At 33.1% G+C, this 26,064-nt stretch overlaps 1 protein-coding gene and 1 pseudogene across 5 annotated transcripts in view; both read right to left on the bottom strand.

Annotated features, from left to right (window-relative positions):
- Positions 1-26,064, bottom strand: part of LRBA (LPS responsive beige-like anchor protein) — a 549,008-nt gene that overhangs the window by 508,345 nt on the left and 14,599 nt on the right. The gene's annotated exons all lie outside the window — the stretch shown is intronic.
- Positions 22,709-22,827, bottom strand: LOC120613702 (uncharacterized; annotated as a pseudogene).

Here is a 26,064-nt window from a genome sequence, read left to right as displayed (position 1 = left end):
GGAAATGAGTAGTTGCTAATGAATGGAAATTAAGTTACAGAGATCCACTGTATAACATTGTAGCTATAACACTATTGTATGTACACTTAAAAATTAACAGGGCAGATGTATGTTAAGTGTTCTTACCACAATAAAATTTTAAAAATTGGAAATAACCATGTGGAGTGAACATTAAAATATTCCTGAGACCACTTTTTTTTTCAATTCTGCACATATAAACTTGATAACATACATTTAAAAAGAGTTGAAATATGTATTTTATATTTATTTATAAAAACTTAAAGAAAATTTGAGGGATATATAAGATGCTAATAATAGTTATTTTTCAGGTTTTCTTTAGCAGTGAAGGGGTGAAAGATGCCTTGTCGATTGCAAGGCATGCACATTTCATACTTATTGCTCTGCATTATTAGTTATCTTTACATGACTCTTATCTCTTATCAGTCTGTAAACTCCCAAGAAGGAAAACTATAGAAGAAACTATAAGGCATTATTTTCAAACATTCTAATAATCCTATGAGGTTGGTACTATTCTGATTCCAGGCGAGAGAGAGAGAGAGAGAGAGAGAGATTGAGAGAGAGAGAGAGAGAGAGAGAGACACAGACAGACACACACACAGCTGTTATAAAGCTCTACAGTACACAGCATATTTTCCAAGTGTGTTCACTTATTTCATCTTTTTAGTAATCTTTAAAAGTGATGTAGTAGTTATAGTTACTACCATTTTTCTCCAAAAAGCATTGCTTTTCCTTCCTCTGGTTCTTTTGGGGAACTCTTCCTTCATACAGACCTTGTAGAGATGTTAATCATGGTGCCCAATTTCACAGAGTGGCAAGAGACACAGGTTGAGCAACCAGAACATCATATACTGTCAGATATAGTGATTGTTCCTGTGGTAGGACCATGATGTAAGTCAGGCCAACCACAGTTCTTCAGGGGCCTGAGCTTCTTTCATGATGTTCTCTCTGAACAATTATTTCTACCTCATCCAGCCTATGTTCACTTTTTCCAACTCAATACAACACAAATTTGATAAAAGTTCACTAACTCCAAAAAAAAAATATTTGGTACAAGGGTGACAATCCAGAAATACACTTGGTTCCTCATGTTTATTACATGTATATTAAAAAAATAAAAGCGAATGAGTAGAATGCTTTCAGTTTAGAATACCTAGATCATAAAATACCATTCTCTATTTAATCATAAAATTTATTTAGCAAATAGCTATAGCAAGTAGAAATAATCTAAGAGCTCTAAATTTCATTTACTGCTTTACAAGGGTTACTGGCTTGGCCTAAAGAAGAAAGGGAAGATGAATTTACACATTATAAAAAACAGAGATGCAATCTAAAATGTATGTTAAAGAACGGCAAAATTGAAACGCATTTAAGGTGTTGTTCATTTGAAGACTTAGAGCAAATATGTGTATTTTGTTAGCCAAAAAGCAGATTAAGAATAAATTTATAAATGTGATAATGTACCTCTGTACCATTATAATTACTGAGAAAATACTGATGAATTTACAGTATATTTCTAGATTCTCCTATAAGAATCTTATAAAACACCAATATTATAAAAGTGAAATAAATAAGCACCATCTCATGGCTTTGAAGTAATATTTGTAAAACTAGCCTTTGCAATAGCTTTTAAAAGCAAGCTACTTTGTAAAACTTGATTGTAAGACTCGCTTTTAAATTTTCAAATTTAGTACATATATCTGCAAAATCTAGCAAATTGTTTCAATAAACAGAAATAAAATTTAAGTCAGTATTCAAATAGCTTCAACAAATACTAAGGTAAGAACTAAAAAATGATTCTCAATGACAAATTTTAAACCCTGCAGAAAAGTTAAACAAGCAAAGTCTCAAACTGGGGTAAAGAATACAATGATACATCAGTATTTAACAAAATGAAACAGGCATTTAGATAGGTTTGGCAACTCTGTAAGCAACATAAACACACTTTTTGTAGTCAATAGCAGATTTTCGATTTTTTTTAAAAAAAAGGCCAGAAGAAATGCAAAAAAAAAAAAAAGTTTTTCACATTTACTCCACCATTGTGCATTTAAAAATAAAGGTATTTCCCACTCAAAGAAAAAAATACTTTAAGACTAAAGCAATTTTGGTAACTTCTCTGGCTCCTTGTGTAAAATAACAGTTCATTTTCTAAAAACAATCAGGTGGAATATACTAACTTGACTTCACCTGACACCAAACAATGCAGTTAATTCCTATCTGAAATTTTATCCAATGGCAATATACTCACAGTGAAGCACTTCAGTGTCACATTCTCTCTTGGTTCAGATTACATGGACTCACTTTCTGTAAGTTAATAGTTTGATCAAGTATCTTTTTATAGTGTTGGGAGTAGCAAACTTAGAGAACAAAAATTGTAATTTAAAAAACTGTATCAATGATTGGTCTTGTTATCAAGTATAATCTTTTTGTTCTATATTAATATTTGAAAAGAAGCAAAATATATAGTCAATATTTTATAACGTAGAGTAAAAACTTCTAATAATTCTGTTCTCATAATTTTGAGATGAAACATAAGAAAAAAGATGTCTGAATGAAAATGTGTGAATTTTTGCCAAGTAAGCTATTACTCAATTCCCTTTAAGAAAACAATTCGTTATTATGTAAAATGGAAAACAAAGGTAAAGAATCAAGCATTTACCCTATCTTTTCCTGTAGGTAACTAAATTGTTAAATTTGTAAAGTTCTTCATTACAAAAAAATTCCAGCAAATGAATGAGGAAAATGACAGATTTAAAACATCACTTCTTGGAATCTCTGATGAAAAAATGGATTTAAGCAATGGTTATAATGACTGTTAACATTTCAAGGAACAACAAAAGTTTCAAGGAACTTGAAAATACATGGATCAAGCTAATATCTAAATCCACTGGATTAGTAATCTCACACTCATGGATCCTAACATCACAGAAAGAGACACACTAGACTTTATGTAAAGCTTCCTGATGAGATGCAACAGTAAATACACTTCATGCCTATAAGGAATTCTCAGAACAAAAAACTTGAAGTTGAATCTAATCTAGCATTGATCAATTTACAGAAAATAATTCAGATTATGGAAAATTCTATAGAAAAAAATGTAGATAGCAAGAAAAAAAGGGAGGTGAAAGGAATCTAGAGACTGAAATATATTTAAGAAACACACATACCAAATGAAATGCTTACACATTAATTATGATTCAAATAACCCAACTGTATTTAAAACAATCAAAAAACTAATAGAACACAAGGGAAGTCTGAATATTGAATATTGGATAAAATTTAAAAATTACTATGAATTGATTTTAAGAATCATAAAAGTATTATGGCTTAATTGATTTTTTAGAAAAGTCTTTATATTTGTATAGAACCACAAAAAACCTAGAATAGCCAAAGCAATCCTGAGAAAAAATAAAGCCAGGGGTATCGCGCCCCCTGACTTCAAATTATACTACAAAGTGACAATAATCAAAAAGGCATGGTATTGGCAATAAAACAGACACAGAGACCAATGGAACAGAACTGAAAGCCCAGAAATAAACCCACATACATACAGGCAAATAATTTTAGACAAAGGAGACAAAAACATACAATAGAGAAAAGAAACCCTCTTCAATAAATGGCGCTGAGAAAATTGGAAAACCACACGCAAAAGAATTAAACTAGACCGTTATTTGTCACCATACACAAAAATTAACTCAAAACAGATCAAAGATCTAAATTTAAGACCCGAAACAATAAAATACACAGAAGAAAATATAGGCACTAAACTTATAGACCTTGGTCTTAAAAGAGGATTTTATGAATTTGACCTCTAAGAGAAGGAAAGTAAAAACAAAAATAAATGAATGGGGCTTTATCAAACTAAAGAGACACAGCAAAAGAAATCATCAACAAAACAAAGAAGCAACCAACTGAATGGGAGAAGATATTTACAAACACCACCTCTGATAAACGGTTAATACCCAAAATATATAAAGAACTTAAACAATTCAAGCTCACTCTCTCGCTCTCGCTCCCCTCCCTCCCTCCCTCCAATTAAAAGAAGAGCAGAGGACCTGAACAGATACTTCTCCCAAGAAGACATATAAACGGCCAAAAGATATACAAAAAGATGCTCAACTTCACTAGTTATTAGGGAAATGCAAGCAAAACCACAATGAGATACAATCTCACACTTGGTAGTATGGCTATTATCAAAAAGAGAAGTAATAACAAGTGTTGGAGAGGTTGTAGAGGAAAAGGAACTCTCATATACTGCTGGTGGGACTGCAAACAGTACAGTCACTATGGAAAACAGTATGGGGTTCACGAAAAAATTAAGAATAGAATTCCCTTATGACCCAGTAATCCCTCAAGGTATCTACCTGAAAAATTTGAAAACATTTACTCTTAAAGATATATGTACCCCTATGTCCATCGCAGCATTATTCATAGTGGCCAAGACATGGAAACAACTGTAGTGTCTTCTGATAAATGACTAGACAAAGAAGATGTGGTAAATATATACAACGGAATACTAATTAGTCATCAAAAAGATGACATTGCCATTGGCAACAACATGGATGGATCTTGAGAATCTCATGCTAAGCAAAATTAAGTCAGATAGAAAAAGTCAGGAACCATATGATTTTACTCATATGTGGGATATAAAACTGAAAGTAGCAAATGAAAAGGACAAATGAAAACAAAAACGCATAGACACAGACAATAGTATGGTGGTTGCTAGAGGTAAAAGGGGTTGGGGAGCTGTAAGAAAAGGTAAAGAGGGTCAAATATACAGTGACAGAAGATTTGACTGAGTGTTAAACACAATGCAATATACAGATGATGTATTATAGACTTGTACACTGGAAACCTATATAATTTTATTAACCAATGTCATCTCCATTAAATTTAATAAAAATTTTAAAAAATAATAATGATAATATCCCGAAGTATTTACAAATTCAAAGAAGGGAAAACTCCATTACTGAGTTAGATGTGGTTACACATGATACTAAGCTGTATAAATACTAAAAGTTGACAACGAAATAAATTAAAGCCCTTATACTTTCTACTATTTTTAACATAAAATAAAAAAGGATGTTTAAAAATATTAACACTGATGAAGTTTAAACTTGCACATTATTTCACACAATAGTCCACAAGAGAATTTAAAACTTCATCATCCAAAATGAGAGCACTAAGTACAAAGAAATTTGACAGCTTCAATCTTCAAAAACTCTAAATTAAAAATTAACCAGAAATTCTTTTAAGTATGAGCAATGAAGAAAAGTTTAGAAGAGCAGAACACAAGTACTGTTGTAGATGAATCTGTCGACAAGCATTAATCAAGCAACAACTATGCACAAGACCAAATATAAGATGCACTCATTGATATGGGATAATATTCATGTTCCATGGCAAAATTAACAATGATTTATATGCAAAGTACTACCAAAAAAACTAACAGAACCAAAAACATACTTTATTAGTCATAGCAGCACAATGGCATAAATTTTAAGTGTATTGAATACCAACTTGAAGAAACTGAAGACAAACCATACCTTAACAATTGCGTGTTCTCTGCATCTATCTGAATGTAGTGATCAAAAAAGATATTTGGATAAATGCATAAATACACATATTTATGTAATGGGACACTAAAACTGATAGACCATCATGAGATTATGTAATAATAAAAGCCTTCTTGAATGAAAGGCAACTATAAAATCCTCAAAAACCTTAAGGAAAAATTTGTACCATTTGATTCAACAATTGGACTTTCAGAAATCGATTCCAATAAATCAAAATATTTAAATACTTTATACACACTAGTTAAGTTACAGTATTATTTGTAACAAATAGCAGCAAACGACTTAGATATCTAACAATAGTGGTACTGTAATGGGTCAACTTGGGTAGGATTAAGTATATTTCCCGGAATCCCTTTCCTGTACATATCTAGTTAATTCACATGAGAGAGACTTGTGGGAAATATGAAGGGTAGAATTGAGGCAGCAACCATTTTTGTAGCTCACACATTTTTCTGTACCTGATGGCTCACCTCAATGGTATGATACAGTGGATGGGCCTACTATTACCTCACCTTCCCCTAAATTTTCTTTCGGCTTTATATTTCTGGGCCAGGTATGTATATTAAGCCTCATAACAAAGGAACCCAACTTCTGAAGGACACTCATATCATCAGGGTCAGAGGCAACAAGCAAGACCTCATACAGGTTTTAGTCTGTCCTTGTGGGCCCATCTTGTACATGTAGGCTCCAACTTATTCTTGCTCTCCTCCAATTTATATCCATCTTCTCTTCCTGAATGCTTACTTCATGAGCTTCAAACTCCATAATCAGACATGAAGACAAAAGCCTTATAACTAGCTCCTTCAGTTATGTACAGTCAAATCTCTTTAACAAATCCACATTTAGAAGGTATCTGTGAGGCTTTTCTGTAATAATGTGAACCCCAAGAAGATTCACAGAAAACTCAAAGTTCATAAAAGAGGTATACACACAGGACAAAATGAGAAGAGGAAGCAAGCTGAGACTTCTGCTCAGCTGTAAAGATATGCTATATTTCTGAAAAAGAAAACATAATTCAGATGCCAGTAAAAAGAACCTAGAGAGCAATCAAGAGCCCTGGAAAATTATTCCCAGCTTGAAACCTAACCAAGGAAATTTCGACATTTGCCTGGCTCAATTTCAGAACTACTATAGACTAATACCTCCCTTGTGTGTTCCCTCACTGTTTAAACAAAAATGTGTATAGCAGTTATTTAATGCTAGTCCACCATTATATGTTGGGGCGGGGAAGGGGGCAAATAAAATACCTCTAGTTTTATAGGTCTACAGAGCTAGAGGAACTGTCCATGAAAAGCTTATTTAATCGAGTACACCTAAGGAGTCTTAACCATTCTTAGTCTTGAACTCATGATAAATATCTGGACTTTGCTGAGATACTGCAATGGTGTAAGATGAACTGTGTGTTTGTTTTAAGCCTCTAAATTTTGGGTTAATTTGTTATACAACACAAATCTGTTTAATAAATTGTTACATTCAAAAATAAATGGGTAACACTTCTCCCACTGGCCAAGACAGAGTAACTGATATCGGATTGAACTTGTCACCATACACAACTAGATAACAAAATATATAAAGCAACTACTTTGAGACACTGGACAACAAGCAGAACTGGTCCGTGATCCCTGAAAGGAGGGAAATAAATGAAGTCAAATTAACTACTCCTAACCTTGCACCTAGAGGCACTTTTTAAACTTCTATACAAGGATGGAGTCACAAAGAGCTGAAAAGATGGCATCTCAGGAGATGACAATCTCATGAGTTGAGGCACAGATCAGAATTCAGGAGACCAAGGTGGCTAGAATTCAAGGAGTAGAATACAAGAGAAGAATGTTACCTGAGAAACTGTTCAAGAAATATAAATAGTGGCCCCGTTAAGTATTTGGATGAATACTAAGCTACACAGGCATAGGGTGAGATTCAAAACACCACCAAGAGTACTGGAGAGTTGTAGGCTAAAAAATCTCACAGATCACACAGGGATGGGAGAAGTCTAAATTGTGCCCAAAGTAGAAAGATTCTGAACATCCATAATTTTGAAGAGAGACTCCAAAAGGATCAAGCCTTAGTAGGCTAAACCAATTTTAAAGGCTATTTTATATCCACCACAGTAATGTTTAAAAGTAAGCCTTGACTCTGAGTTTCACAGCAGAACAACGAAAGCAGCAGCTAAAACACTGATAGAAACTCTGTCTTTTAAGTCAAACTGAAAAAAGCTACAGAATTAGGAGTCATGGAGAAGAGAAAGCTCACTATGGACCCACACAAGTCTCAGACTCATTCCTGAGTTATGCATGTGACAGATTCAAACCAGCAAAGCAAAAGCTTTGATAATTGATCAAGTATCAGACTAAGCCCTGAGTGGCACATGCATAGGACAGAAGCAAAAAAAAAAAAAACCACACACACAACAGGCAAAGGACTTGAAAACTGAACTATATATTAAAACCACCAAACACGGAAAGCAAAACAGAATTTGTGGTCTGACCCTAACCAAGCTGATCACCTGTTAAAACAAAAAGTCAACTTTCTCCAAGAAATAAAACAGGACTCGGAGTCTACCAAGATACCATTTACAAATTCTAAGATAACAGTGCAAAAGTACTTGACAAAAGAGATGAGACTAGAGATACAAGAGTCAAAAATGTGATGAATTTCAAGAAAAATAATAATAAACAGATGTCAACACCACAGTGACTAAAATGTTGGGATTATCAAAAATTTAAAGCAGCTTTTATAACAAGCTTCTGAAGGTAATGATACAAGTGAAGAAACATGAAATGAATGACATTCTAAGAAAAATTTCAGAAGTGAAAAATATATTTAAAAATATACTGAGCCTGGATAGGCTCATTAGTACAATGGAGATGACAGCGGAAACAATCAGTAAATAAGATAAATCAATATAAATTATCTTAACCTGAAGAACAGAAAGAGGGAAAATTGAAAAAAAAGAATAATCTCAGGGATATATGAGACAATATCAAAAAAATCTAACATACATGTCACAGGAGAGGAGAGCAGAGATTGAGGCAGAAAAATATTTCACTGAGCTTAACAAATTTGGTGAAACACAAATACTTTGAATATGGCATCACTGTGTGCTCAAACTTCACACAAGTAACAGAATAGTGGCCCTCAAAGCAAAAGCACTTGATTAGTGATAGAGTTCAAATGTCTCCCCTGCAACAGCATACATTAATCTGGATAATGATGTCCAAACTTCAGATTACACATTCCTATCAGTAAAAAATTAAGTAGTCAGATCATAGACATATTAATTCCTAAATTACATATGGAGTAATGAAGACTTACAGGTTATAAAAATTAAAAAATTAAGTGAGGTAAAGAGAAGACACAGCAATTAGGTATAGTCTGAATTCACTTTTAATGTCAAAACAAATTAGAAAGAATACATAAATATATGTAAATCCAATTGTAAGATGGGATTCGTTGGTTTTGCTGAAATTCAGTTATAAGTTTCAAGATTTTCTTACAAATTTATTGTGTTTTGTTCTTAAAATATGAGTTCAAAATTCACCGTTTAAAAAATGGATTAGAAAATTCTGTTTCTGTGGTTTTCTACTGTTTTTCAAGGTATAGCCATTTTTTATAAGTGACACATATCCTTTTCAGCAACAAAGTCTGAAAATAATGTAAATATTTCCAAACATTCACAAATTTCATTCAAAAAGAAGTTACTTTTTCACTCGTAGTTAAAATACTACCGTTAAACATTATAGGACAGATTGCATTTATATTTATAATAATACCACTGGCTGTTATTAAGAGAAAATAAATATAGAATATGTTTCTGTAATAAAAAAATGCCTAACTCAGCTTTAAATTTAATCTATCATATTATAACTAGTAAATCTTTAGGTATAAAAAGATTTTTAAAATCACTCCTCATCTTATCACAAATATTTTTATCACAAATAGATTTAAAATAGTATCTTTAAATCAACTTATCTAGTCAAAAGTAAACACATCACAATAAACTGAAAGGAAACACACAGGTGAGGTTTCCACCATCATCCCCTCCAGGCTTCCTGAGGATGCCACAAGCTATAAATCTCATTTAACTATCTGACAAAATAATGAGGGGCACCAAAGCTAGGTTTTTTTTTCTTATTTTTTCTTATTACTCATTAAGAAAATGGATATGAATTCTAATACTTCCTTCACGTACTGTAATAAGTCATCTTCAGCATCCCACTTTGGAGACTATGGATGATACCACATTTTATTGGAAAGCAATTATTTCTAAGTTTGAAGTTACAATCAAGTTTTACCAAGTCTCAGTCTTCCAAGGGAAATATTCAGATGGCTTGGATATCTTTTTCAAAATCAAGGAAAAGCCTAAATTGTATCTATTTTTATCTAAAAGTAGGATGAAATTTATATAAACTTTTTCAGAACTAATAGTGTATGCCTCTTACTGAGAGGACTTCACTTAATGTTAACAATTCTGAAAGGTAGACATTAATATCTACATATTTTTTTTCATTTTAGAGCTAGAAAAAGGTACCCTCCATAATTGTATTTGTCCTTTTTCAGTTCAGTATTTTCCCCATATACTTTCCAATAAGAAATGCATAATTCCCTGGCTCCTTAAAAAGATAATTAAATATAACTTTTTCTTAATTACAAAGATTAATTCATTAGTCATATCATTACTATTTTTTGGATAATGAAGCACTGTAGGGTTTTTTGTTGTTGTTTATTCTGGATCCTCCACTGTTACTTTCTCAACTGTCACTTCTGCTATCATTAAAACACTCTAAAGTGTTCTCAAGATCCCTCCAGTGTATTACTTCAAATGTACTAAGGAAAGAAAACTAGACAACCAGGTTTAAATATTAAAAGTTAAATATGAGTCAGAAAGTATATTAGTGGTTACCCAGGGGCTGGAGGGAAGGATGAACCATTGAGTGATTGTTAATGGGTACAAATTAAAACTATGCTGAAATACCACTCCTCACTCATCAAACTGGCAAAAACATCAAAAGCTTGACAAAACACACTGTGAGTTCAGGCACTTTCATATATTACTGGTGGGAATGCAAAATGGTTCAACCCACATGGAAATGTTAAATTTTCTAATATATAACCAAACCACAAATTCATTTACACTTCTACTCAGCCATTCTACTTCAAGGAATATAACCTAAAGATACATCTCCAACCACAGAAAGATTTATTTGAACAGTTATTTATTACAGCATTATTTAGAAATACTGGAAACTATCTAAATGTCCAAGTACAGGAGATTAGTTGAATAAATAATGGCACATACACACACAAAAGAAAAAACAATTATGCAGCTGTAAAAAATAACGAGGAAGATCTCTAAGGAATGATACAGAGTGATTTTCATGAAAAACTGTTATGTAAAAATAGTAAAGTTCAAAACAGTATATGCTGGATGCCAAGACAATTCAGAGAGAAAAATACAGGCATTTCAACAAATGGTGCTCAGAAAACTGGGTATCCACATGCAAAAAAGAATGAGTGTAGGCCCTTACCTTACACAATGTGCAAAAATTAATTCAAAATGGATCAAAGATCTAAATGTCAGACCTAAAACTGTAAAACTTTTAGAAGAAAACACAGGGCAAAAGCTGCACAACACTGGATTTGGCAATGCTTTCTGGGATATGATGGCAAAGGCAACAAAAGAAAAACTAACAAACTAGACTTCATAAAAATGTTTAAATTATGTGCATCAAAAGATACTATCAACAGAGATACACCATTAAACAGAGCAACCTGCAGAATGAAAGAAAATATTTGCAAATTATATAACTGATATGGGATTAATAGCTGGAATCTACAGAGAACTCCTAAAACTCAACAACAATCCAATTCAAAAATAGGCAAAAGACTTGAACACTTCTCCAGAGAATATACAAATGACCAACAAGTACATAAAACATACTTAATGTGACTGACTAATTATGTTATGTTAAGGAAATGCAAATCAAAAGTATAATGATGTATCTCACCTCACACTTACGAGGATGGCTACTAACAAAAAAAAACCCCAGAAAAGTATTAGTGAGAATGTGGAGAAACCAGAACCTTTGTGTAATATTGGAGAGACTGGCAAATAGCACAGCCACTATGGAAACCATTATGGCAGTCCTCAAAAAATTATCAGATGATCTAGCAATTCTACTTCTGGATATATATCCAACAGAATTGAAAGCAAGGTCTTGAAGAGATATCTGTACATCCATGTTCATAGCAGCATTATTCACAATAGTTAAAACACGGAAACAACCCAAGTGTTGTATCCATGGATTAATGGATAAGCAAAATGTGGTATATACATTCCATGACTATTATTCAGCTTTAAAAAGGAAATACTGCAATTTATGACAACATGGATGAATCTTGAGGACATTATGCTAAGTGAAATAAGCCAGCCTCAAAAAGGCAAATACTGTATGATTCCACTTAGAGTAGTCAAAATCATAGAGACAGAAAGTAGAATGGTGGTTGCCAGGGGAAGGGGGAAATGTGGAGTTATTGTTTAATGGGTGTAGAGTTTTAGTTCTGCAAGACAAAGAGTTCTGGAGATGAACAGTGGGGATGGTTGCACAATATAAATGTACTTAACACCACTGAACTGTACACTTAATAGTTAAAGTAAATTTTTTTGTTGTACTTAATTATTTTTTTCTTCCATCTGAGGTTTAGTGACAATTATTAACATTCAAATATTCCTACGAAATACAACAATCACAATTAAATTCAATATATACAGACAATAAGTGTCAGAATTTTGAAAGAAAGTCTCTATAGGATTTCATCTAGCAGTTGGAATTTGGGAGGCAGAAATGAAAATGCATATGCCAAATACAGGGAGCTGACAAATCAGGACAAAGCCAATGATTTATAGAAAGCTAAGAGATAAGAATTGGATATTCAGTACACCAGACAGTATAGATAGTTACGGTAAATTTTACATTATATATTTCTACCGCAATAAGAAGAGGAAAAAAGCTACCTTCCTTCTAAGAAAGAGAAAATTAGAGAACATACATATATATATATCTGCTTTGCTTAACAAAAATAAATGAAAAGCAAATCAGAAAACAATGAAGCTGATTACCTATAAGTGAAAAGATGTTCCATGTATTCAATAAAAATTTTAATTAAATCGAGAAAGATGACAAGGAGGGAAAATTAAAATCACAACTAAGAATTCAATTGCAGTTAGAATGAATAGGAGAGAAAAAGAGCTAATCTGAGTAATTTATGAACACTTGACTATACAGTTGACCCCTGCTCAACACAGGTTTGAATTGTGTGGGTCCACTTACATGCAGATTTCTTTCAATAAATATATTGGAAATTATTTTGGAGATTTGTGATCATCTGAAAGAACTTGCAGATGAACCGCATAGCCCAGAAATATTTTAAAAATTAATAAAAAGTTAGGTATGTCATAAATGCAAAAAATGTATGTGGATACTGGTCTATTTTATCATTCGCTACCATAAAATATACACAAATCTAGTATAAAACTTAAGTATTGAAACTTACACAAACACTTATAGACTATACAGGGTGCCATTTACAGTTATGAAATATAAAGATGAAGTATAAATCATAAATGCAAAAAACTTACTGTAATACATACTGTAATAATTTCACAGACATTTCCTGTTGATATTGCAATGAGCTCAAGTATTGAGTATTCACTTAAAACACCATGTGACACTAATCATGTTTGCGTGAGCAGTTCACATCTCCAATAAACTGCGTATCACAGTAAAAAATCTCTCGCAGTTCTCACATATTTTTCATCGTATTTAGTACAATACTGTAAACCCTGAATAACACCGTGAGACCTATACGAAGTGCCACTAGTGATGCTGCAAGTGCTCCCAAGAAGCAAAGAAAAGTAATGACATTACAAGAAAAAGCTGAATTGCTTGATATGTACCAAATATTGAAGTCTGTAGCTATGGTTGCCTGCCATTTCAAAATAAATGAATCCAGCATAAGGACCATTGGGGGAAAAAGGGAATTTCATGAAATTGTCACTACAGCTACTCCATCAGGAGAGAAAACCTTGCACTTTTCACAAAATACCTTTTTCTCATACTGAAAATGAAGCTTTTATGTGAGTGCAAGATTCCTATATGAAAGGGATATCTACAGACTCTAAAATGACTTGAGAAAAAGCAAAGTCACTGTATGACAAGTTAAAGCAGAAGCAAAGTGAAGGATCTAAAGCTAGAGAATTTAATGCCAGCAAGGGATGGTTTGATCATTTTAGAAAGGTTTGGTTTAAAAATGTCAATAAGAGAAGCAGCTTCTGCCAACCAAGAGGCAGCAGATGAATTCCCAGACAGCATTAAAAAAATCACTGAGGAGAAAGCATATCAGCCTGAAGAGGTTTTTAATTCAGACGAAAATGCCCTATTCTTGAAAAAAAGAAAAAGAAAAAAAGCTATTTATTAGTAAGGAAGAAAAGCACCAGAATTTAGGTGGGGGGAGGGAAAGACTAACTGCACTGTTTTGTTCAAATGCAGTCAGGTTTATGATCTGGACTGCCCTTATCTATAAAGCTGCTGACACCAAAGACTTTAAGGGAAAAGAAACACCCGCCGCCAGTCTTCTGGTGTACAAAAAGATATGGACAATAAGAACACTTTCTGAATTGGTTCCATCTATGCTTTGTCCCTGAAGTCAGGAAGTATCTTGCCAATAAGAGACTTCCTTTTAAAGTTCTTCTGATATTGGACAATTCCCCTGACCATCCAGAACTTCATGAGTTCAACACCAAAGGCATTAAAATGGTCTGTCTACTTGCCCCCAAACACATCTTTAATTCAGCCTCTAGATCATGGGGTCATGAGGACCTTTGAGACTCATTATGCATGATAGTCTACGGGAAGGACTGTCAATACTATGGAAGAGAATCCCAAAAGAGAAAACATCACAAAAGTCTGGAAGGATTACGCCATTAAAGACACCATCATTGTTATAGAAAAAGCTGTGAATACCATCAAGCCTAAAACAATAAATACCTCCTGGAGAAAACTGAGTCCAGATGTTGTGCATGACTACACAAGATTTATGACAGAACCAATCAAGAAAATCATGGAAGAGATTGGCAAAAAGTAGGTGAAAGGCTTCCAGATATGGACTGTCGAGAAATTCACTAGCTAACAGACACCACACCAGAGTAATTAACAGAAGACAACTTGATGAAGATGAGTGCCAGATGATAAGGAATACGACATTATTAGAAGCAGTGCTGAAAAACAAATTCGTGTTCTGGCAGAAGTATTGATTATTCAAGACTGCTTTTGACTTCTTTTTCAATACAGATCCTTCTATGATGGGCACTGAAACTAAAGCAAAGAGTTGAAGAATTGGTACCATATAAATCCATTTTTAGAGAAATGAAAAAGCAAAAAAGTCACACAGAAATTACATTTTCATAAAGTTACACTGAGTGTGCCTGCCTCCCCTTCCTACCCTTCCACCTTCTTCACCTCTTCCCTGTCAACCCTGAGATGGCAACACCAAACACTCATCTTCCTCCTCCTCCTCCTCAGCCTACTCAACATGAATCTATTTCTACTTAATAGTAAATAATCATGATAGTGTAGTTAAAAATCTGTTCTGTATGTCTGAGTGTGTAAAAATCTAATAACTGTACAGTAAGAACTCAGACATTTTTGTGCAATCATCATCATCCTCACTTAAGTATTCATCATATAGAAAATTATGTGCAAGACCTGTATGGAAGTGGATAGCTTGTCCTTACATAGGCATATGGAGAGTAATATTTAACATAAATTTAATAATGTTTTAATTTTCTGTTTTATAACTTTGTTTTCAAAGAATTACAATACTGAATGCCTCTTTCCTAATCGGAGAAATTGTATCAGCCTTTCATCACAGATTTTTTTTTAATGTAATGATGTTTATTGTTAGTTATCAATAGTCATGAATATGACTATTACTGTATGCCATAACGTTTTATACTGATTCATTCATTAGTGTATAGGCTAGGCTACTGTGATGCAATCAGATTGATTACACTAGACTACCATAAAGCAATCACACTCCTTCACTGTTATCAATCCATGAATTGTTATATCTGTAAATAATTTTTCACGCTATCTTTTCATTTTTGATGTCTAGTGTTAAGAATACATGTAACATCTATAGTGTTCTGTATAAGACAATACTGATGTAGATAATGACTGCCAATTCATCTTGTAAACAGACAACATAAATTTATGGTATCAAGATACAGCACAATACTATAAATGTATTTTCTCTTCCTTATGATTTTAATATTTTCTTTTATCTAGTTTACTTTATTGTAAGAATACATTATATAACACATATAACATACAAAATATGTGTTGATCAACTGTTTATGTTATCAGTAAAGATTCCTGTCAACAGTAGGCTATTAGTTGTTAAGTTTTTAGAAAATCAGAAGTTTTATGTGAATTTTCGACTGCATGGGCAGTCAGCATCCCTAACCCCCATGTGCTCAAAAATCAACTGTACATGTGTATATGTATGTGTATACATATCTACACACATACACATACCCTCAGTCTTAGCTTGGGTAGGGGGTTGAAATGCAAACGAATTCTGATTTTTAGTAGGTGGGCTTTTTGTTTGTGTGTGGTAGTGGTATACGCAAAGCAATTCTAAAACTATTTTTGAAGTATTTTAGGACTAAGCAAATGAGATATATACTTTTGGAAGCCAGGGTTCTCACTGTGGAGGAGAATACAAATAAAGGAATGTGTGAGAAAATCAAGAATCCTGTAGGGATGGGCTGGATTTGCACTTGTAAATTCTAAAATATGTATATGTGTATGTGCAAACACATAAGCATATATAAAATTAAATATGAATGTGTGCATATAAGTACACAGACATACATACTCGTTTTTACATACACACACACACACGTGCACGCGCGTGTACGTTTCTTCCTCTGTCAACTGAAAGAACCAAGAAGCAAAGATGCCTCCAGAATAATGAGAACATCTAGCACAAAATCTTGCTAAGACCATTCCCTACAAAGGAACCTAAGTTCCTCAGAAAAGTGGCTCACTCAAGGATAGGCATAACATTAACCTGGAACACATTATGTCACAATGTACAGAAGTACATCAAAATAATTAAGGACAGTAATGAATTATAGACAACTATATAAAATAGGAATCTAAGCATTTATATCTATAATAAATAAATAAGCAAGTAAGTAAGTAAGTAAATGGGGAAGGACAGAGGATTCTTGCCTATGGTAGAATGCCAAGGGCTGACCGGTAAATGTGAAGGGAATGCTGGAGCTTAAAAATCAACATTTTGCAACTATCAGTATAAAGATTTGTTTAGGCGAGAATCATCCATGGATGAGAAATCTACGGAGGAAATTTGCTGAGAAACAAGATAATTGCATGGTTTTAACGTGTTTCCTCACAGATTACTTATTAATCACAAGGGTAAAAATAATAGCTATATAGTGGAGAAGTGAGACAACACCTCGAGCAAGTAACAAAAATTATCATCACCAATGAAGATCAAATGAATATTGTAGGACTCCAGATTTGATGTCCTGAGAAAAACACAACATCACTTAGGTAGAATCCTTAGGAGGGTTTCATAACCTAAACCTAATCATGAGCAAATATAAGAAAAACCCAAAATAAGAAACACTATTAAAAAGACCATTATTCAATTTATCAACATCATAAAAGGCAAAGAAAGGCTGTGGAAATATTCCAGATTAAAAGAGACTAAATAGACAAAAGTAAATTCAGTATCTGACCCTAGACTGAATCCAAATGGAAAAGCAGGAAAAAAGTATAGGATGTTATTAGACCAAGTGACAAAAATGAAGTATAGATGGTGTTTTAAAAATACTGTATCAAAGTTAAATTTGTTGAATAATTAAAACTGACAATTGTATTTTGGTTATGTAAAAGATATACACTATGGCATTTAGGGGTATGTTCAACTTAATTTCAAATGCCAGAAAGAAACTGTGTAGAGGGGGAGAAGCGAGTGGGGGAGGGAGAGAAGCAAGCAATGATGAAACGAATGAAATAGATTGTTAATAGGTTAATCTAAAAAAGATAAGCAGATGTTCTTGAAACTTTTAAGTTTGCAGTTATTAACAAAAAGGTTTTTTTTTAAGTTTAAGTGATAAGAAAGTATTGTTGCATAGTTTAATAGATAATGTTTTTCTCTTTTTCGGTGATACATAAAATAACGATGCATTTTAGAATTAATAGCATCTTAAGAGTCAAGGAAAAATGAATGGGCAAAAAAACAACACGGTACATTTTCTTCATCCAGCTAACAAGCTTTTAGGGAAAAACACAGAAGACCCACAATGTACACTAAATTAAAACTACTTAGTGGTACAACAGACTTGGTATTCAATGTGGTCTTCAAGTAATTGGTAGTTTATTAATTGTTCCTTAAGTCTCATTCTACAATACATGTGCTTAATTATAAAAGTATCTACATACGTTGCAAGGAAATCAAGATACAACTATTTAAAATATGTAATATGCTTTAAATGGGCATTAGATGTTCAAAAAACAAAATGGTTCTTGAAAACTAGGCTTAGAGGGAACTGAAAACTGTAAGATTGGTTAATATGTGACCATCCAAAACTAAATGTTGATAGAAGACAAATTAAAAACAAAGGAAAAATATAAGATTACAGTAAATCTGAGATTCGAATATAGTAACTAGTAAAAGCATTATTCAACTGTCAGAGAAATCCCCATAAAAATATAATAAATGCTAGGATTACCAGAGATTTTTTTTTTTTTTTGCTTTCATCTACATATTACAGTGTATCTGACAAAAGGAAAAGCCCAAAGAATTAAAAATACAGGTTTCTTTTGTAATTTGCATGACTTTTACCACTGCATTTCTACTTCTGGAAGGAGCTAAAGATGGGTCAAATAAACTCTTACAGAGGACCAATAGTGAACAAAGAAGTCACAGAATGTAGGGCAATGCTTATCAGAATAACTAAGTGAATCAGGAGACTATAAATGTGATGGAAGAAATTCAAGCAATTCGATGAGCTGGGAAAACAACCTGAACACCTACATTTTGATCTGTGCATTTACACAAATGACAGGTGCACAATGGAAAGTGAGAAAAAAAAATGTGTACTAATTTCCTAGGAATTTATCCAGTCTGATGATTTTACCATTTTCTTTAAAATTTTCCATTCCAACTTGCAGCTACCAAATGGGAATTCAGTGAACATCCTTTTTTAATGCATTTATGTTGAAGTATCAAATGTAGAAAAAGAATTGAAAGAACACAGTCACATATGATACCAAGTCACAAATCATTCACCATAAGCGCTGCTATGTTTCCTCTAAATTTCTTCTCTAAGATGTCAAAAACTGAAATCTGAAGTTATGTAAAAATATTTTTCTCCTTGTTTTTGTTAGTATAAAAAATTAGTATAAGAAAAAATATTTAGTATAAGAATAGTTAGTATAAGAAAAAATATTTTTCTTCTTGTTTTTGTTAGTATAAAAAATTATCTGATTAGAAGAAAATGATACAAAAAGACAACATAGAATGGTGGTTGCCTGGGGCTGGAGGCAAGGGGAGAATGTGCGGTTACTGTTGAATGGCTATGGAGATTCAGTTTTGCAAGATGAAAACAGTTCTGGAGATGGATTGTAAAATAATATGAATGTAGTTGATACCACTGTATAATATACTGAAAAATGGTTAAGATGGTAAACTTTGTTACATATATTTTACCAGAATAAAAAAGAATTCAAATGTCAGATAACTCAACATCGAGCAGTAAAAGAAATCCTATGGAAATCAAACTGAAGAACCCCAAACCTAATGATTTCCAGATATTAAGCAAAAAGGCAAACTGTACTACTTAATTCAATAGTTCTCAAGAGCATAGCATCATTTTGTTATCAAAACAGTGTAACAAATAATTCAAGCTAATAAATTCTTTCAAATATGGTTAAATTATTTCTGTTTTTAAAGCTGGTGTTTAAAGAAGTACGTTTAGCTCCCAGCCGGGCACTGAGACAGCGAGGGAAGGAGTAGGCGTTAGGTATCTACTCTGCCCAGGAGGCAGAGACCTGGCCACCTTTGGTGGTGAACTCTATACTGAACTTAGACTAGCAGTGGGAATAACAGAGGGTGACCAGGAGTGAAGCTCTGGCGTAGGGCACCCCTGCCCCCTGAAGTTTGGCTGAAGCACTTGCCCCTAAGTGCTGCTGGCACACAAATGCTTCACCTCCTTGCTCAATTCTACACAGAAAGGTATTTCTTGTTACATTTCATACCGATTTTGGAAACTTGGGACCTTTAAAACTAACATTTCATGCAAAGAGCTCCTTTAAAACCTTTTGAGAAACATCTGTATACTCTGCCTCAAAAGATGGGATAAGTAAGGATGACACTAGAGATGGAATTAAGAAATCAGTAAGGGAGAGGTAGTATGCTGCCAGGCTCCAAGATAGCTCCCAGTAATTCTCACCTTCTAGTATTCATGCTCTTGTATACATATCCTACCACTCTTACACATTGCTGGTGGAAAAAGAAAAAGGTACAACCAATTTGCAAACAGTCTGATAGATTCTTAATATGTTAAACATATACCTACCGTATGATACAGCCATCCCACTCCTAGAAATTCATGAAAGTGTGTGACCATATGAGACCTGTATATAAATGTTCATTGCAGCTTTATCTGTAATAGCCACAAACTAGAAACAATCCGGATGTCTTTCAAAAGGTGAATGGGTAAAATTTTGGTATAGCCACACTATGAATACTACTCGGCAATAAGAAAATAATAAAATGCTGATACAACATGTATGGATCTCAAAATAATTATGTTAAGTGAAAAAAGACCAGAGAAACATACACTGTATGATTCCACCTGTATATACAATTTATATAAAATTCTAAAAAATGCAAACTAACTTAACTACCCTGACATAAAAGTGGATAGCAACATATTCTTTCAAGCAAAAATCATATTCAACCAGCCATTAGTTCCTCTACTTTATTTTTTTCCCTCTAAATTTGCCCTTTTTACCCACTTCCAATTTTCAGGAGCAGATATTTTTGTGTTCTTATTTTGTAATATATCCCCAGCACTAACAAAGACCAGCACATAGCTGATGCTCAATAAATACAAACTGAATTAATTCCTCCTGCTCATCTTACTCTCTTTTGTCTGTTCCAATGTGTTCATATGCCTACCCATAGTTCTTCCCCTTAATGCTACCCTCAAGCTCTTAATTACCTACTCTCTCTTCTACATTTTTAACTATGTCCTAAATTCTGCCTTTTAATGATTAATTAAAAAAATAGTAATGAAGGGGAGCACAGTTAGTTCATTTAAAGATATAACCATATTTGATGAGCCTTACTCATTAGATAATAACTAGTTACTTTCTCTAAAACCAATCACATACCATATCAGTTTACATGTTATATATTATATAATATATATTGTATATATTATATGTCATATATTAAATATATTTAGTATTTGTGTATAATTCTGTACCAGATTAGTACAGACAACAAAAAAGCAATTAATTTTCCATGTATTAAGTTTTATATACTTAATGTAAATAACACTGAAAAATGCTATAACGGGTGATCATGCTACCTAATTTGGCAAATTCTTCCTTATATACATACATAATGAATGGAAATAATTCAGAGAGAGAAGCAGGTAACCCTGAAAAAATGGGTTATGATACATGTAGTCAATTTAAAACAAATGAGAGTTGGGGATGGATATGTGCTCAGTATCAGAAATCACGCCTAGGTATGAATCATGGCTCTGCTGTTTGGTGTGTTTGGAATACAAACAATGAGTCTAGCTGGAAAAATCATTTCATGGGGTTGTTAAGACTGAATACATACATATAAAGTGCTTAAAACTATGTCAGTCTAACAAGTATTTCATAAATGTTAGCAATTATTAAATCTTATAATTATATATATTATTTAACAAATGAATTTCATTTAAAATAATTTATCAATTACATACCTAGAAATAGAAACAAAAAAGACCTACATTAACTATCAGATTCCATCAAAAACATACGTAGAAAAAAATTATAAAACTAGAATATTTATAACTTTAAAAAGAGATCAGAAAGTAAGGTTTTAATTATTCGGTATATCTAAAAGAACTTTATATGTCATATTAGAATAATTTAATTTAAATAGTTTTATTATGACTAAAATCAAGGCTATATATTAGTGCCCTGAAAATCTAGTAATCTTCTAGCATGATACACTTTATATCACTTTAGCAAATTAAATCTGCCTTCTTATAATAAATTAGGTAATGATTACTCACTTTTGAAAAAAATACAATTTTGCTAGGATCAAAAGTAGCATGTATAAATGCTTTACAAAAATTATCACCAAGAAATGTGAAACAGAATCACTATTAACAAGTTCTAATGATTAAATATAGTCATCATTTAAGAAACAAATTTCATGAAAATGAAAAACTTATTTCATAACATATGGACAGCTTATATATTTGCATTAATTAGATGGGCTTTATCCAAACTCAGGGACTTTAAAAAACCCAAGGCCATTAAATCTAAATGGAGCAAGCAAAATAAGCAAATTGGTGCCAAACCAAGAATCCTCCAGCTTTTAACATCAAAGTATATATACAGTACACCGAATTACAAAAAGGCATCTCCTCTGGGCTGAGAAATTGCCAAAATACAACCCTTTTAGAAGGATAAAATACAAAAAAAGAAACCCTTTTAATATCCCATGGAGGGCTGGATTTCAGCCACCACCAGCAACCCTTTGCCCAGGCAAAACCTGCACAACCATTACTTCAAGGTCCTGAATAAAGGGGGTAGCTGCTATATATAAATTATATATGTAATTTATATATATAATTATGTATTATATATATATATTATACACTATACATATGTGTGTGTGTGTGTATATATATATGTATGTATGTATGTGTGTGTGTGTGTATATATATATATATATATATATATATATATATATATATATATATATATATATATATATATATATATAAAAAACGCCTACAGCACCTGGTATTCCTAGGTGGTCTCCCATCCAAGTACTAACTAGGCCCGACCCTGCTTCACTTCCAAGATCAGATGAGATCGGGCACGTTCAGTGTAGCATGGCTGTAGACTCAAAATTCTTATGTGAAGTCCTAACCTTCAACATGATGGTATCTGGAAGTGTGGCTTTTGGGAGGTAATTAGGGTTGGACTAGATCATGAGGGTGGGGCCCCATGATGGGATTAGTGCCCTTACAAGAGAAAGCTTTCTCTATGGAGTAAGCATACAACAAGAGGGCTGCTTCATTCTTAAAGTAAATTAAGATTTTAAGAAGTGCTTTAACTACCTATATTATCTCATCTGAACCTCACACAATGCCATAGGTCAACTAGGCAGGTTTGTCGTCCCTATTTACTAATAAGGAGATTGAATAAGAGTGATTAAGTGATTAAGATAAGGTCACCATTCAGTTTGGAAGTGGCAGAATTAGGTTTAAAGCCAGTTCAAGTATCTGAAATTCTGCCACATGGGTGATACAAAAGTATTTCACAAGGCAAAAGTCCCCAATTATTTTATAATGAAATGCTGCAATGAGCAAAATGCAAGCATGTAGAAATTTTTTCCCCAGGCCCCTTACCCAGATGATGGTTCTTTTTATTCTGAATTTGTAGCAGGGATTCTCAAATGCTACAAATAGCTGAGAGGCAAGAACTAGAAACCAGTTATCTGAATATTCAAGATACTTACCTGAAAAAGGTGTATGGTCTTGCCCATCTCTCTACCAAAAATACTCCTGAGATGTTTTCATTCATGCATGCATTAATTTATTTAACAAATATTTGTTCAGTCTCTATTATGTTATGCTCTTTCCAAGCCCTAGAGAAAATACCTTAATGCAAGCTACAAGCCTCACTTCCTATGCTGCTCCTGACAAAGCTCACAGGCAGCTAAAACTTTCCTGAACCAAAAGGAGTGAACCACAAAGAACCACCTGAGCCTACCAACAAAACTAGCCAATTACATTCAACCTGTTAAAATCCAATGAGAGAAAAATAAGCCACACATAGGAAAATGTTTGCAATCTAAACTACTTAATAATTATGATTTGCTATATCTAATACTCCAAAACAAAATGCAGTTCCTTAACTGACATGCCATTTTCCACTAAAAAATTGAAATAGTAATCTGCTATAAACCTTCACTCTACACACTAACCATCTTTCCTTCATTTGCTAACATGCACATTTTCTACTTTATTGTGCTTTGACTTCCCTAAAAAATTTCTGTGTGTGTGTGTGTGTGTGTGTGTGTGTGTGTGTGTGTGTGTGTGTGTGTGTGTGGAGGAGGGGGAGAGGGAGGGGGGAGAGGGGCAGAGGGGGAGAGGGGCAGAGGGCAGAGGGAGAGGGGGGGAGAGAACAAAAGAGACTTTGGGTTTTAATATAGTCACACTTAAATGTGGAAGGGAGAAGTAGCAAGGGGAAGGGAAGAAGTAGATGGAATAATAAAAGTGGTGGTGTGCTGGCTGGAAAATTACTGTTTGGCTATTGCCCATGGGAACATAGGTTATCACCCATGGGAACATAACATTCTAACAATAAGCTTTCTGCTTCTGTACCCCAGCTTGCACAACCGACCTGTGGGTTGACAGTAAATAGAAGAAAAATAGACTTTTGTGTTCAGACAGAATGAGGAATGGGGTTTAGGGCTTAAAAACCCTGTATCTCTACATTTCGGGGCTGCTTAATTTGGGGTCTGCGTACCCCTGGCAGACCCAGCTGGCTGAATAAAGAGTGTGTTTCCTATAACTCACTGATTTCTGGTGGTCCATGTGTCTATCGGGGGCTGGCGGCTACGACAGTGGCATAACTACAATGTACAACTATAAAACCATTCTTGGCAGCATCAAAATCTTTAACACTCATTTCTGTACCTAGCTATCTTATCCTTCAGAAAGTAAACTTATTTTTAATAAATCTAAATAAAGCTTATGTCTTAAACTAAAGAATTTTTTTTAACAAACTCATGCTTACTTCCTAAATAAATCCTGTGAGATAAGCCCCAAGATGGAACTAGTAAAATCAAAATACTATTTTATGTTAGTTGGGTCTATGTAAGTCCTATTTTAAAGTGTTTCTATTTAGCATTTTAGTCAAGACAAAATTTTAATGAATATATGTTGAAATGTAAAATTCCACATGATTTTGATGGACATATTTTTATATTCTCCTTTTGGGGTAGAAAATGAGACAGATGAAAGTCCAAATGACTTCGCTGATCCAAGTCCTAAACCAATATCAAAATCTGCCATTATACTGAATACATAAATTTTATAAATTTTATAAGTATATTTTAAATGTATAAAAGACTTTCTACAATCACATTTTATAGTCAGTCACACAAAAATGTGTCTGTATTTACCTATTTACAATGTGAAACTGAACACAGTCTGTTGCTAGTGCTTTTAGAAAGTCAGAATCTAAAAATTGTACTTTAAAAAGAACTAAACTGGGTTAAAGATAAAACATATCAAGGGGAATGTTCCACTGTTTCAAATTTACTTCAGAAGTAATTATAAATGCAATGAGGAGAAAAGCAAATCTGTTTTGTGGGTTTTGTTTTGTTATTAACTAGAAAAGAAGATGGAGCTCTAAAAAAAGATTTCAAAATCACATGAGGTTACTGGAAAAAATACCGAATTACACTTCATACTTAAAGAATACCACCTCCATCTAGATTTAAACCCAAACTCTGAAAACTACAATTTTTATAAACTCGCAACCACCACACAAATCAGATCAATTTTACCATCTTACAGTTGATTGCATTTTACTATCATTGCCCCAAAAGGACCAAGAGTAACAGAAGAAAGTTTTGCAATCTTTGACTCTTAGAGATAAATCTTTTCAGAAGTACAATACCTGGATTAGAAACCAGTAGTTCTCAAGCTTTAATTGAAGCTCTTTTTACATAAAAATCAACCTTTCACATCAACTTATTAGATATAAATTAAACTAGAGAAAAATTCTTTCCAAAGCAGTGTTTTCTAAGTAACTTGCATGTTATACACTATATGTATATAGAATTACAAATGCAATTTGTAATAATGATTTGTAATAATGGAATATGTAATAATGATTTGGTCCTTCAATTCCTAATCTATGACATTATTCATGACACAGATCAAGCCTAATATGCATATAGACCTGAATTATTATAGACTTGGTCAATCTTCAGCCCCCTTCTTAACCAGCAGAGGATGGTAAAACATGAAAAATGGAATGCAGGCAGACCTGCTTATCAGTAAGACAGTTAAAATAAAGGGGAGGGCGTGGATGATATGATAATTGTTTCCAAACCAATCTCTAAA

This window comes from Pteropus medius, unplaced genomic scaffold (genome assembly GCF_902729225.1).
Source record: "Pteropus medius unplaced genomic scaffold, Ma_sr-lr_union100, whole genome shotgun sequence".
NCBI classification, from domain to species: Eukaryota; Metazoa; Chordata; class Mammalia; order Chiroptera; family Pteropodidae; genus Pteropus; species Pteropus medius.
The sequence above is the reverse complement of the archived record's forward strand: the minus strand, read 5'-3'. Positions and strand labels throughout refer to the sequence as shown.